This window comes from Pantherophis guttatus, chromosome 3, assembly GCF_059756535.1.
Source record: "Pantherophis guttatus breed Tessera chromosome 3, ASM5975653v1, whole genome shotgun sequence".
Classification (NCBI taxonomy): domain Eukaryota; kingdom Metazoa; phylum Chordata; class Lepidosauria; order Squamata; family Colubridae; genus Pantherophis; species Pantherophis guttatus.
In genome coordinates, this window is record NC_142065.1 from 57,614,614 (window position 1) to 57,627,572 (window position 12,959).

Here is a 12,959-nt window from a genome sequence, read left to right on the forward strand (position 1 = left end):
CCTCAGCACCGGTGTCAGGACTGACACATACACATCTTCAGACTTGGACTCCTGACAAAGCTGTTCCAGTATGCTACAGGAACAGACAGCAGGGGAAGAGATAGGTCAGAAGAGAAAAGGATAAGGGAGAAAGGCAGAAGGTAGGAGCCTTCAGAGGGCAGAGATACCAAGACAGTATTGGCTGATGTGTGAATCTTTGCAGGCTGCACAAAATAACTTAGGAGGCTGCATTGTGGCTTAAAGGCTGTGTTTGAGGTCCCCAAAAGTTGTCTTACCTTGCAAAAAAGTTATTTTGAACAAACATTAAAAGGCTTTCCATCAGTGCCAGGTAAGCCTGCAGAGTGACTTTACTTCTAGGATAGCATGATTTTATGTTATGCTTGTGGTTCTTATTTTATATAAATACAGCTCATATATAATTAAAGCTAATTAAGGCAGTGAATGTCAATCACTGTATCAAAAGTTGATGCAGTGAACTCTGAAAAGATTCAGAGTCAAAAGCTTCAGTTTCAGTTAATGTTCTGCTTAATATATAAAATAGAAGATACAGCTAAATATGTTATCCTTTTAAGATTTCTCTTATGTTTCTGGTAAAATTCAAAGTAGAAAGCTCATTTGGAACACAGCTCTCTAGTCAGATCGCTGAGCACAATCACCTTCCAACATATTACCTTATAAAATCAAGCTTCTGTACCATATTGTTCTCTGTTCCCTACTGATGCATGATTGCTTAAGCCTTTTACTTCTAGGCTGGAGAGTTTAATTAATTCTCCATCTAAAACCAGCATCAGTTCATATCTATGGAGATTATCAGTCATCCTGGTCATGGTTGTCCCAAAGGTGCTTTTTCAAGAGACAACTGGACTTTCTGTTTTTTTCTTTGAAGACATTTTGCTTCTCATCCAAGAAGCTTCTTTGGCTCTGAAGAAACTTCTTGGATGTGAAGCAAAATGTCTTCCAAGAAAAACCAAAAAGTCCAGTTGCCTCTTTAAAAAGCACCTTTGCAGCATCAGATCATAAAACCATTTCCTCATTCTCATTCTCATTCATATATTCAGTATAAATAGGTAGTTCTAGTTCCCTGAAGCTACTGGTCCATTACACTAGATATAACTTCTCCTCTGAACGAGAGTCATTTGAACATCCTTCATAGCCCAGCTGCCAACAAATCCACAAAAGCTCTATTAATTTCTCTTAATGTAATTTCTTAATATTGTAATCCTCTTAATCACACCCCTGGCCAAATCTTTAAAATACGAGATACCTGTTAGCAGAACTCTATCCTACAAAACATATTTGATGTCTAATTTCAGATCATTCTGCTATAATATGAAGGATATCGAAATTAAATCTATGTGGAATGGACTTGGAGAAGGGGAGGAAAAGAGAAATAAAAGAGATAGTAATTTAGAAGTTAACATTTGCCTCTTGGCTCTTCTGGCATTACATACTGATTGACCAAGAAAAAAATGAGACAATCAAATGAAGACAGATCAAGTGATTAAAAGTTCAGAATATGGCAAGACAAGATTCTTTTAGGCTTTGCCATCCATCAGAGTCAAACTGGCTCAAGGCACTCCTAGTCAACTTGGCCCGACAAGCCATGATTCTCTCTCTATATATATATCAGAAAATTCAGACTAGTAAGAGAATTTGTGAGTCTTCCAAGTAGATCAATGCTGACCTCTATTGGTAAAGTCTTTTATAAAGCAGGTCAAACTGAAAAGCAGGGAGGGCCCTTGTACAGTCGCCACAAAAAAGCAGGATGTGGGGAAGATGTACTGCATTACAGTTTTTTAAAAGCTAGATATTTTAAAAAGATTTTAAAAGGATATAAAACACAGGGCACCAAGTCCACCAATTATCCCAGAAGATGTCATCTGGTGATCCACAGAAATGGGAAAAGGAATACTGGTATGAGAGGACTTTTAAATCTGTTTCTTAGTCAAAGGCTGCCTGAAGAGCCTTGATAGTACAGTGGTTTACACACCCTGTTATTAACACAGCTGCCTGCAATTTACTGCTGGTTCGAATCTCTCCAAGGTTCAAGGTTGACTCAGCCTTCCATCCTTTCTAAGGTAGGTGAAATGAGGACCCAGTTTGTGGGGGCAATAAGCTGACTTTGTATAAAATATACAAAAGAATGAAGGCTATTGCTTAACGCATTGTAAGCTGCCCTGAGTCTCTGGAGAAGGGCGGCATATAAATCAAATTAAAAAAAAAAATTCACAGTGCGGTAGGAAGAGGAGGCATTTCAGCTGTGGCATCAAGAGACATCTTGGGCAGCTTTTTCCTAACGGGGCACTTGTGCCCTCAGTACTTGCTTAACAAGCAAAATTTTAGCGTGCTGTATGAAACTTTCCCCAATTATTATATCTACCACATATGAAGATACGATTCGCTTGCTAAAGTTTTTCTACGTAGCCATTTATTGAAAGCATAAAATTCCTGCCACAGGAATGTTGTGATTCTTGAATATCAAAAAAGTGACTACAGCCCATTGTAAGCCGCCCTGAGTCTCCGGAGAAGGGCGGCATATAAATCAAATTAAATAAATAAATAAATAAATAAATTCATATTTGATTGCAAATTAAATCCCAACAACTCAAGAGGCAAAGAAGCTCACTTCCCCATTTTAGAATCAGAACATGGATATGTTTGGACATATACATACTTAAACCTTTTGGGGCAAATAGCTTAAAATTATGAAGTAAAAATTATGGTTCTAAATTAACAGTTTAGAATGCACAGAGCTATATAAGTCTTTATGCAAAACAGAGAAACATCATCAAATCAACTGTCATCAGGTTCTTTGGAGGCCTTTTGCCACCCGTTGCTAGCCAGACCTAGAGAAGAGAAACACATGAAGAGAATCAGGGACATTGTAAAGTCCAAGAAAGGTGGCTTTAAAAGGTCTGAAATCCATATTTAAGTAGTTTTACAGTATGTAAAAACTTGCACACCACCTTATATCCATTACTCCTCTAAAAGAGTTTGAGATAATTAAGAACTGATAAACATAGCAAAAAGTACTTCTTTCAGGGAACTAGCCCTGGATATCATAAGAATATTAAAAACATTTAACCAAATTATACAAGTCTTAATAAAACACTATTTAGGATGAATTATTTGACAATTGTAATGTATTCATTTATTGTATTTTTGCCAATCTATAGGTTAATTCTTAAACTCATAATATTCTGTTATTCTGTCTAATATTCTAAAATTCCGTTAATTTTAATTGGACTTATCAAATAGGGAAAAGAATAAGAAAATAAACCAATAGTTTTAGCCCAAAAGCAGAGATTCCACTCCAAGTGAGCATTTTGGTTCATAAACAGTCATTAATTAGTTTAATTACAATCACATGATACTAATCATCACATGATAGTAATACATTTGTACGTATACTACCATGAGCTAATTTAGAATTTTTCACACATAAAAATCTGTTGTCGTATTACTTTTCAGTTTTTTCTTAATGAGGCCACATCATTTCCTTTCTCCTTTTAAAAACTTTAGCCCAATATTTGTCTGTATTTATTTTCATTTAGTATTTTAACACCTTCCCCATGGCCTTGAAATTTTATCTGTATGAGCAGAAATTAGAGAAAAAGTGCTTGTTTTTTGTTAGGTAAAGCCTATAGTTCAGCCAGCAACATACTGTAGAAGTCTGTGATAATAGACAACACAAGACCTCAACCAATACCTGAATAAGTTTCTACGGTATAAGTTCTCCAGGGGACACAATAAGCTAAAATTATAATGTTCTATATCATATTTCCTCAACATGGTTAAAGATGCTGGTCAGCAGCTAAAATTAAGAAATTTGTAGCAATATCAACCTTTTACCATCAGTGCTTCCAGTATCTGAGAAAAATCTAAAAAGATCTATATTCCAGGGTAGAAGTCAATTTCACAATTTCTCCCATTGACTGGTCTTCTCCTGTGCAGGACATTTTTGATGAAATAGATTAACACCCATATAGAACATTGGAACCAGCCAATCTAGGCCTAATCTGTGTTCTCCCAGCCTATGTCAATGCTGTTTGAAGCCATCTGCTCGGACTTTAATGGTTCTGTGATCTCAGCTGAGAGCTGAAAAACCAATTAAGATTGACTAGTGCATGCTTTCCTTTGACACTGTCAATATAGCTTGGGAAGGTCAAAGGTTAATGTCACACTTAGTGCACTGAAGGAGAGTGTCAGATTTGTTAAACACTCTGGTAATGAAGTCAGGGCAGCTGCATTATTTTGTCATTTTCTGGCCTGTGAGGAGACATAGGCATAGCCCAAACAGATCTATAAGGACTTACATTAGGAGGCCACAGACATTAAGTATAGAATTACACCAGGCCCAGCTTAAGAGAAAGAAACACTAGGAATCAACAGCTCAGTTGACTTGGAAGGTGGAGGTGGCGCCATTACTGAAAGTGTGCAAACACCATACAGACAGTTCGATCCAAGGCATGCGTATACTCCCAGCTCTTTATGGGGATGCCCTGGAAAGCAAAAAGGTTAGTCCTCACCTTCCACCCTAATTACTGCCTCCTCAACACCATCCCAAACCCATCTGTATTTCACAATAGCATCAGTTTTCAGCCACTTTCTGTCCTGGAATAGGAACCAAGAAACTGTCACAGTAATAAAGCTATTTTGGCAGGGAACAGACATTATGATTTTTTTCCAGTTTCAAGACCTCTGCATTCAAAGCAACAGACATTGTTTTTTCATTCATCCAGGACTGCGATCTTGCATTAAAAACAAACTGTGGAGAAAGGCCTAGCAAAATCAAGTAACCAGCAAGCATCATCAATTAAAAAACAAAACAAAAAAATACACTTAATATTGAGAGCAATTATGAGGAAAGAGAGTTAGGTTTTTTTCTGTGGTGCTCCCACTATCTTCTGATATAGCTTTAAGTAAATTATCCTGCTCCATTAAAAATAGCAATGAAGCTCATCAGTAATAGCATTCAGACAAGCAAAATGGGAGCAAAAGGCACTTCCTCCTCCTACTTACCACCTTGAAGCTGGCAAATTGAGGTGTTGGAAATAAATAATTAACTACTTCCTGACCAGGCTGATGAAAAAGAACATGCAAAGAAGAGGGGGGGCACATAAATCTTACTGATGGAGCAGGTTATATTTTATTTAAAATATCCTCAAAAAGAGGAGAGAGATGATCTATCGAATGTATTGAGAAAATGCTAATGCATAATAGCAGGTGTCAGGAGGCTCGTCCATCACTCTCTGCTGCCTTCCAGGAGATCCATATCTAATTAACGGTAATGAATGAGCAAGCCTCACTGACAACAAGCCACCAGTTTGTTATGGAAATCAGGCAAAACAATTAATTAAGCAAACTGTTCCCATCATGGAAACCTGAACTTTGGGTTCTTGTCTTTGTTGCTGTTCTGACTACTAGCACAAAATGTGTGTTAAGGCAGAATCAGCGCTTTTAACTGATTAGGATACTGTCTTGGCACTCAAAGAATGCCTATGCAAATCTCACTTTATTCCTGCCAGCCCATAAGATACTGGCTGGTTCCTTCCATTCCTTGTATGAGCTGGAGGACTTTTAACAGGACCTGGATAAAGGCCGACATACCATGACTACAAATGGCTTAGATGCCTCTAAAAAAAGTCATTTTCAGGGCAACTTGTTATATAAGCATTCTTACGGTAAACCAGATCACACCAACCTTAATCCAGCTCGAATGAAGGACATGCCCTCTTAGTCTATGCTACTATTCAAAGGGAAGAAAAGGTAAAAGTAAAAAAAACATTACTAAATCCAGAATTCGGTAAGAAGTATTTGTCCAAGGATCAGTCTGTATTGCATGTTAATTGTTGTTTGTACTAAATTGGCTTCAAAGGAGTCTCAGAAATTTATAACCATTTTAAGCTGAGGGAGGCAGTAGTATGCAAAGAATAAAAAAAAGAAATTTGTGAGGTTCAGAGCAGTGATGGTGATGCCAGGGATTTAAAAAGCCTTGTTATAGTAGTTGTTGCACAGACAAAACCGAAGCCTTGCTCACTCTAAAGTTTTTGAAAGCTTCCTAGTCTCTAAATTTAGGAGACAAAAGATTGTTTAGCAGTTATAACATTAAGGCCCCAACCCAAAACATGCCCATTGGACGTGGTCTATCAACACCTTAATCTCCTTAATCTCCTTCCCCCCACATTGTGGAATGTTTTTCTTACACAAGTTTATAGTTATATATCCCAGTTGCAAAGTTGTTTGAGATCAAACTGTTTCATCAAGTGTTAGGAACAAGTTTGCTAAATCAGGCCAAGGCCCATCTTAAGTCTTGCATTTTGTTTCTCACAGTAGCCAACCAGATGCCTCTAAATTGTTCACAAATCAGAAACAGAGATGTATCCTCCTACCATCTTTGTTCACCTGCAAACTGGAATTTGAAGTCACGCTACTACCAACTCAAAGATAAAATAGAATTCACAACCAATGATAGGCCTATGAATTTAGGCCTTTGAATTTATCCAATATACTTTTAAAGTTTTCCAAGTTAGTGGCTGTTAACATATCATGCAGCAATGAATTTCCTTTCTAAATTATTTGCTATGTGAAAATGTTCCCTTCTTTAAAAAAATCTCTTTCCAAGTAGTTTCATTGGATGGCCCTGGCCCTTGTGTTTTGAGAGAGAGGGCAAAAGTTTACTTGTCCATTTTCTCTATGCATAGTTTTATACATCCTAGTTAAAATTGTCTGAAGGAGGGAAGTCTTCATGGGTACCCCTATAGGCAGACTGGCTTCCATAAGAATCACCAGTCTGATAATGTTGATATCATTTGAATGATATTGGTAGATGAGTAGAGCTAAATGAATGCAGTTGTGGTGAACTTTCTGGGGTCATATTCATTTTTAATGACAACTCAAATGTTAAACTAAAACACTGAAAACAATTTAATTGTTAACAATATTAAAAGAAGGAAAATTATTTTCAGCCAGACAGAAAGTGAGTTTCAAAAGAACATTAATAAAGAAGCAAAATACCACATTCCCAGTTATAGGAGTTCTACCACAGGCCTCGCTTTGGGAAAGACTGTATAGAGAGCCAATAAAACCTAATAGAAGCAGAAGAGAGGGTGTTCAAGTCAAAATGGTTGCAATGCTATTTGTACATCATGTTAGATATGTCTAACACTCCAGAATGCAGCAAATTTTGACTACATAGATCTATTTTCTGTTGTTACATTAAAAACATTTTCAGCCTTCTGTAGCTCAGTGAAATGTTTGGGAACATTCAAACAGAATCTAATCAAACTAAAAAATATACAACAATCCAAAGGCATAGAGAAATTGTCATTTAAAAAAAAATTGTCTACTAGCATTTGACAAGACTGCTAATTACATTGGACTAACTATGACCGAGAAGAATAAACTATTGTGCCCAACTGAAATATAAAGAGGAACTGGCTCAGCACGAATTGGGATGTTGTTACAAAGCTGGCATCAACAAGAACAGAAGAGAAAAATGTGAGTTCATCATATGGTTGTTACATCTTAAAACATAGCTTTTAAAGCCAAGATCAATTATGTCAACACACTCATTGTACGTATGGCATAATTATGTATAGAACAGTTGGAACACATCTTGTGTTTGCACAGACAGAAGTACAAAATAATGACAGATCATATGGAAATAAGTGATTGTGGTATTCAAGGCTGTGCAGAGACATCAGAGCAGAGTGTCATTGACGACCTGCCCCCCCTGCCCCCAGAACTTGGTTCTCTGTCCTTACATGCCAATGGCACTTCAAGATCTCCAATTGCAGGCGTGTATTTGGTTCTCGGTCTATTGACTCTGGAGCAAAAAGGGCTCAAGGTTAATTCCTTATCAATAATTTATTGTCAGGTCTTTAATCAAAATGAGAAGTTGGAAACAACTAAGGTGTGCAAAAAGCAGGATTGGACACTGGACCTTCCAGACCATTAAGACCCATGTTTTATCGTTTTGCCTTGTAATAGGTTAGGCTGAAGCATTTGGTAAGACATGTCAAGTTTTCCAATAGCCTTTGGTGTTATATTAAACACATTTAATTAATTAAAATAAAAATCAAATAGATGTTTAAGAAGGTTAAAAACTAGTTGATATCAAATTGTGCTTCAAGATCTGGCTTTAATTCCCGTATCTGTTGGGACCTCCTGGCAAGATACTGACCCTCTTAAGTCAAACCTGCAGTCTGCTTATAAAAGGAAAGAATATTGACCAGCTCGTAAAGTTCTTATGGGACAAAAATAAAGATTGTACTAAAGTGAGTTATAGAAATAGTTACTGACAGTATATATTCAGCAAAGTGATTGAAGGTCCATTAACTATAAGTACCAGTAGAAGATCTTTTCTCCAATACACATTAACAAGCACTATTTCCTTTATACCTGATTTTCCTCTCGGCTACAACTTCTCTTACTTTTCAAAATTCATAGATTATGTTCACAAAGGAGTTGGAAGATTTCTATAAGAATGACAAATGTATTCCTAATCAACTTTAATCTCCAGTATCACCAGTTCTGATACCTTTTGTACTTAAATCTTTTCCATTTCATTTTCCAAATTAGAAATCATGTACAAATTTATGTCTGAAGCCCTCCTGAAACAAAAATGTTCCTATCAGGAAATTATTTTGATCAACATCTTATTTCCCATCCAGATGCATCAAGGAAGCTCAAAAAGACAACATGTTTCAACAGTAATTTGCTTTAAAGCAACCATAGTGTTATATAATACTTTTAGCTTGGTTGTTTGCTTGTAGCTGTTTCATTACCCAGCTAGGTAACCTCATCAGATAAGTAATGAAATGTCTCCAAGCAAACAACCAAGTTCACACATATACACAGATATATATATAATATTCTCTTCTGTTGGATGATTCTTTTAGCCATCTGGCTTTTTTGGAAAATCCACAATTTTTGATGACTTGATGGATTTTAAATATTTATGATAGAACATATAAACCTAATACAGAGAAATCCATCCAGTCACTTTAACAATCCTTGATTTCAACCCCAAATGTGACATTATGACAAGTCCAATTGAAAAACAAAAATTCTTACTCTTAAATTGCATTGCAGCAAGATAATTCAACCAACTATTATCATTCTCTGGTATATCCAATACACTTGGAACAATTTTATTAACATAATTAAACTTATGTAAAATCATAGGAAACTAATTTTAGTTATCTAAATGGACCTCTGCTGATTTACCAGGACAAGCTATTCAAACCCATTTATTCCACAGATCCCCAAACTAATATTTTTTTCGTTCAACTTTTGGTAAAGTTAAAAACCTAGGAGTCACATTCCAAAGTCTTCAACTTCTGCAAACTTCTGAAACAATAATATCTAGGACAAACTGAATAACGAAGATCTGAGTAAATAAGCTTTTTTTTAAATCTGCAAAATTTTAAAAGATAGCTTCACCCAATGCAGTCATAAATACTATGAAAATAACAATAGCAATAGACTTAGCAATAGCAAACTTAGAATTATATACTGCTCCATAATGCTTCACAGCACTCTCAGGAGCAGCTTAAAAATGGCAGCATATTGCCCTCAAAAATCTGGGTCCTCATTTTACCGACCTCGGAATGATGGACAGCTGAATCAACATTGGGCAGATTAAGATCGAACTCTTGGCTGTAGTCAGATCTAGCTTGCAATACTGCATTCTAACCACTGTATCATCATAGCTCCTCCTAAAGCCAAGTTTACACAAGCATACACAAATGATTTACCTGCTCTTTTATAATTCCGGTTATCTCATGATGTGAGTTTTTCATGAATAAAAATTTGTATTTGCAATGAAACAGAGGATAGGTTAAATTTAGCAGCTAAGAGCACTTCCTGGAATTCTTATATCTAGGTAAATAAAGAAGTAAAAGCAGAACTAAGCCCCTATTATTTAACTTGATCAAATCATTGCTATGACCACATGACATCAAGTAAAAAGGGCCTAGTGGCTCAGCAGACCAAAAGCATTGTGATTAACAACAGCTGTCTGCAATTACTGTAAGTTCGAATCTCACCAGGCTCAAGGTTGACTCAGCCTTCCATCCTTTCTAAGGTAGGTAAATTGAGGACCCAGTTTGTGGGGGCAATAAGCTGACTTTGTATAAATATACAAAAGTATGAAGGCTATTGCTTAATGCATTGTAAGCCGCCCTGAATCTCCGGAGAAGGGCGGCATATAAATCAAAAAATTTTTTAAAAAAATTCCAATTTGTAGAGTTTACAAAATAGGATATCATATTTTAATGTTAAATATGTTAATGAAATTAAATCAGGAATCGAAATTTCTGGTCTAATGTAAGTTATTTCTGCATTTTATGCTTTTTCAGTTTATTATAATTCCATTATGTTGTGCTTAACCGAAAAAATATTTTCTTACTTCCACATTAAAGTGAATGATTTATCCGACTAATGAAAAAATAGGTTTATAAACAGACCTCTAATCTCATTTCCAGTTAAAAACTTCCTTGATATCCTATATCAGAAATAAATACTTGGCACAAGAAGTGTGTGATCTTTTCTGATAGCCATCCATTTCTTAAATATAGAATATTTAACTTCTTACCCAGGAGATCGTCAAAGTAAATTTGTCCTGCATGGACTCGCAGTAACTCTATTATCTTGTGCTTGCCAAGAGTGCTTTTAGGATGAATATACAACACTGCTTCAGTTGGAAAAATACAATCCAATATTTAGATGAACTACCTGCTACCATTAAAAAGGTACTATAGTGGAACTATTTTTAATTTTTTTGCTATTTTGACTAGAAAAGAATTGATTTCCTCTGCTACCCACAATTAGGTATTTTTATAAAAACAAAATAGATTTCCTTCAGAAAAATATCTAAGGAATAACTAATACAATCACTCCCTTAGCACAAAACTTGCTCTTGGAAAAATTACTGAATGTACAGTAAGTACCTGCTGCCAATCTTCTTCGTAACCTGGTAGCCATAACTCTGGCAAAGTTATGTCCATAGTGGTTGATTCTTTATGCTTCTACCAAAGCCCAGTTGTAAAATAAGAATAGAAATATGTGCCTATTTACATAGGGCTCCATGTTCTCTGTCTCAGCACTTACTTACACTACACCCTACCTAGTGTAAATGCTGAACAAAGTTTAACTTTAAAAAAAAGTTAATGCACCAATGCATTTTAGGCTGCATTTGTGATCCAATGCAGCCTAAAATGTGCCTTTGGTTTCCCGCATCCCAAGTCTTCTCTCTCCCCAGGTCACTTTGCTCATCATTTCCCTGCTCACTCCTTCCCTGTGACTCCTCCTGGCTGTTTGCTTTCTTGCTCTGTATCCCACAACCCTTTCTACTTGTTTCCCACCACTGTCCCTAATCACTAGCCTTGCCACCTCTTCCCCATCCCCTCTATTTCCCTAGTATGAATTTTCCCCTCCTATCAAACCATTTCTCATCCTGCTACTGCTTCTCCAAACCCCTGGATAATCCTTTTTCCCTCCCTTATTACACTGCCCATCTGTCTCTAGCCACCCTCCTCCTACAGGCAGTAACCCTCTAAAGAATAAAATAAACAAAGTAAAGCGTTAACTTGCTATGCAAAGGTTGGGCAGCCCTCAGAGGTCAGAGTTGCACATCCTTGCACAAAAAAGTGAAGATGACAGTATGTATCTATTTGTTTAGAAATTTCATATTGCAATTTAAATGGTACTGAAAAACAATATTCAGTTCAGATGCCAAGGTAAGCTTCCTTTTATCATAATTTTTGCTTAACAGAGCTATAACACTTGCTGCTGATTATCTGGTTATTCACTCGGATTAATTTTGCATTTATTCTTCTAGTCTGATACAATATAATTTATTTTTATTATTTAAATTTTAATTTCCTTTGACAATAAATGGGAAACATTATTTTAAATATATAAATCTTTAGAGTAAAACAAACTCACTTGAGGCATGCAGTTCATCTAGTTCCAAATTAAAGTGATGTACAGGGGAGGCAGCAGAACTCATCATACGCATGATCAGTGCTAAAAACAGTCTATACCAATTATATATTATATAATTTGATTTAACAGAAATGCTGATGCAATATAGCACAAGGCGTTTAGGTTCAGTGAAAACTACTTCGAATATGTTTATGTAAATCAACTGTATGCAGTAATTTTCAGAATGAGACTGCAATTCTCCACAATTACCTAGAAGTAAGTTTAAACAAAATTAGCATTTAGGACCAAGCTGTTGGATATTGAATGCAGGACTAACTGGTTGAAGTGCACTAATAATCACTATTTTAAAACAAATGAAGCATAAAAACACAAAGACATCCTGCTAATTTTTTATATTATTCATCATAGATTTGCATAGATCCCCCCCACCCCAAAATCTAAAAAACAACCATAGAAACTAAAATTTATAGAGAACAGATACATAGTTTAGTTGTCCAACATATTTCGCAATATTGTAGAAAAAGAGCCAAAATCTACTGCGTTCAGCATAAACTGTAGCAAATCCATTATAAAAATAAAGCATGTCCTAATTTACTATGAAAACTTATCCTGCCAGACCTGCAGTTAAGACAGTTAAAGAAACAAGATAAAAAATCTTTACATTATTATTCTGGAACCCCATTAATTTCATTGGGATTACTATAGCACTAAGAATTGAGATCTTATTACTATTATTTCCAAGGTATATAGCTAATATTCCAGAACATTATAGCTCAGCCTCTTACCCTACTTGAAACCTTCTAAATGTGTTAGAATTATAATTCCAGTAACTCCCAGAAAGCTCCATATTGGATTATCATTTCTAATGCACAGATAAACTAAAAACAAACTTTCCTAAATTAATGGATGACACAAAAGCATATGCTTAGAAATAAAGGACATGCAACACTAGAGTATACAAATTGAACAGCCATTTAAACTTGAAAAAAAGAAAGATAAAACAGACA

General features: G+C 35.8%; 1 long non-coding RNA gene across 1 annotated transcript; it reads right to left on the reverse strand.

Moving 5' to 3' along the window:
- Window positions 1–2,747: 2,747 nt before the first annotated feature.
- Window positions 2,748–4,722, reverse strand: LOC117664403 (uncharacterized). Its single transcript, XR_004591035.2, has 2 exons — window positions 3,846–4,722; window positions 2,748–2,846 (listed from the first exon to the last, which is right to left on the reverse strand). It is a non-coding gene; the product is annotated as an uncharacterized LOC117664403 (long non-coding RNA).
- Window positions 4,723–12,959: the final 8,237 nt, after the last annotated feature.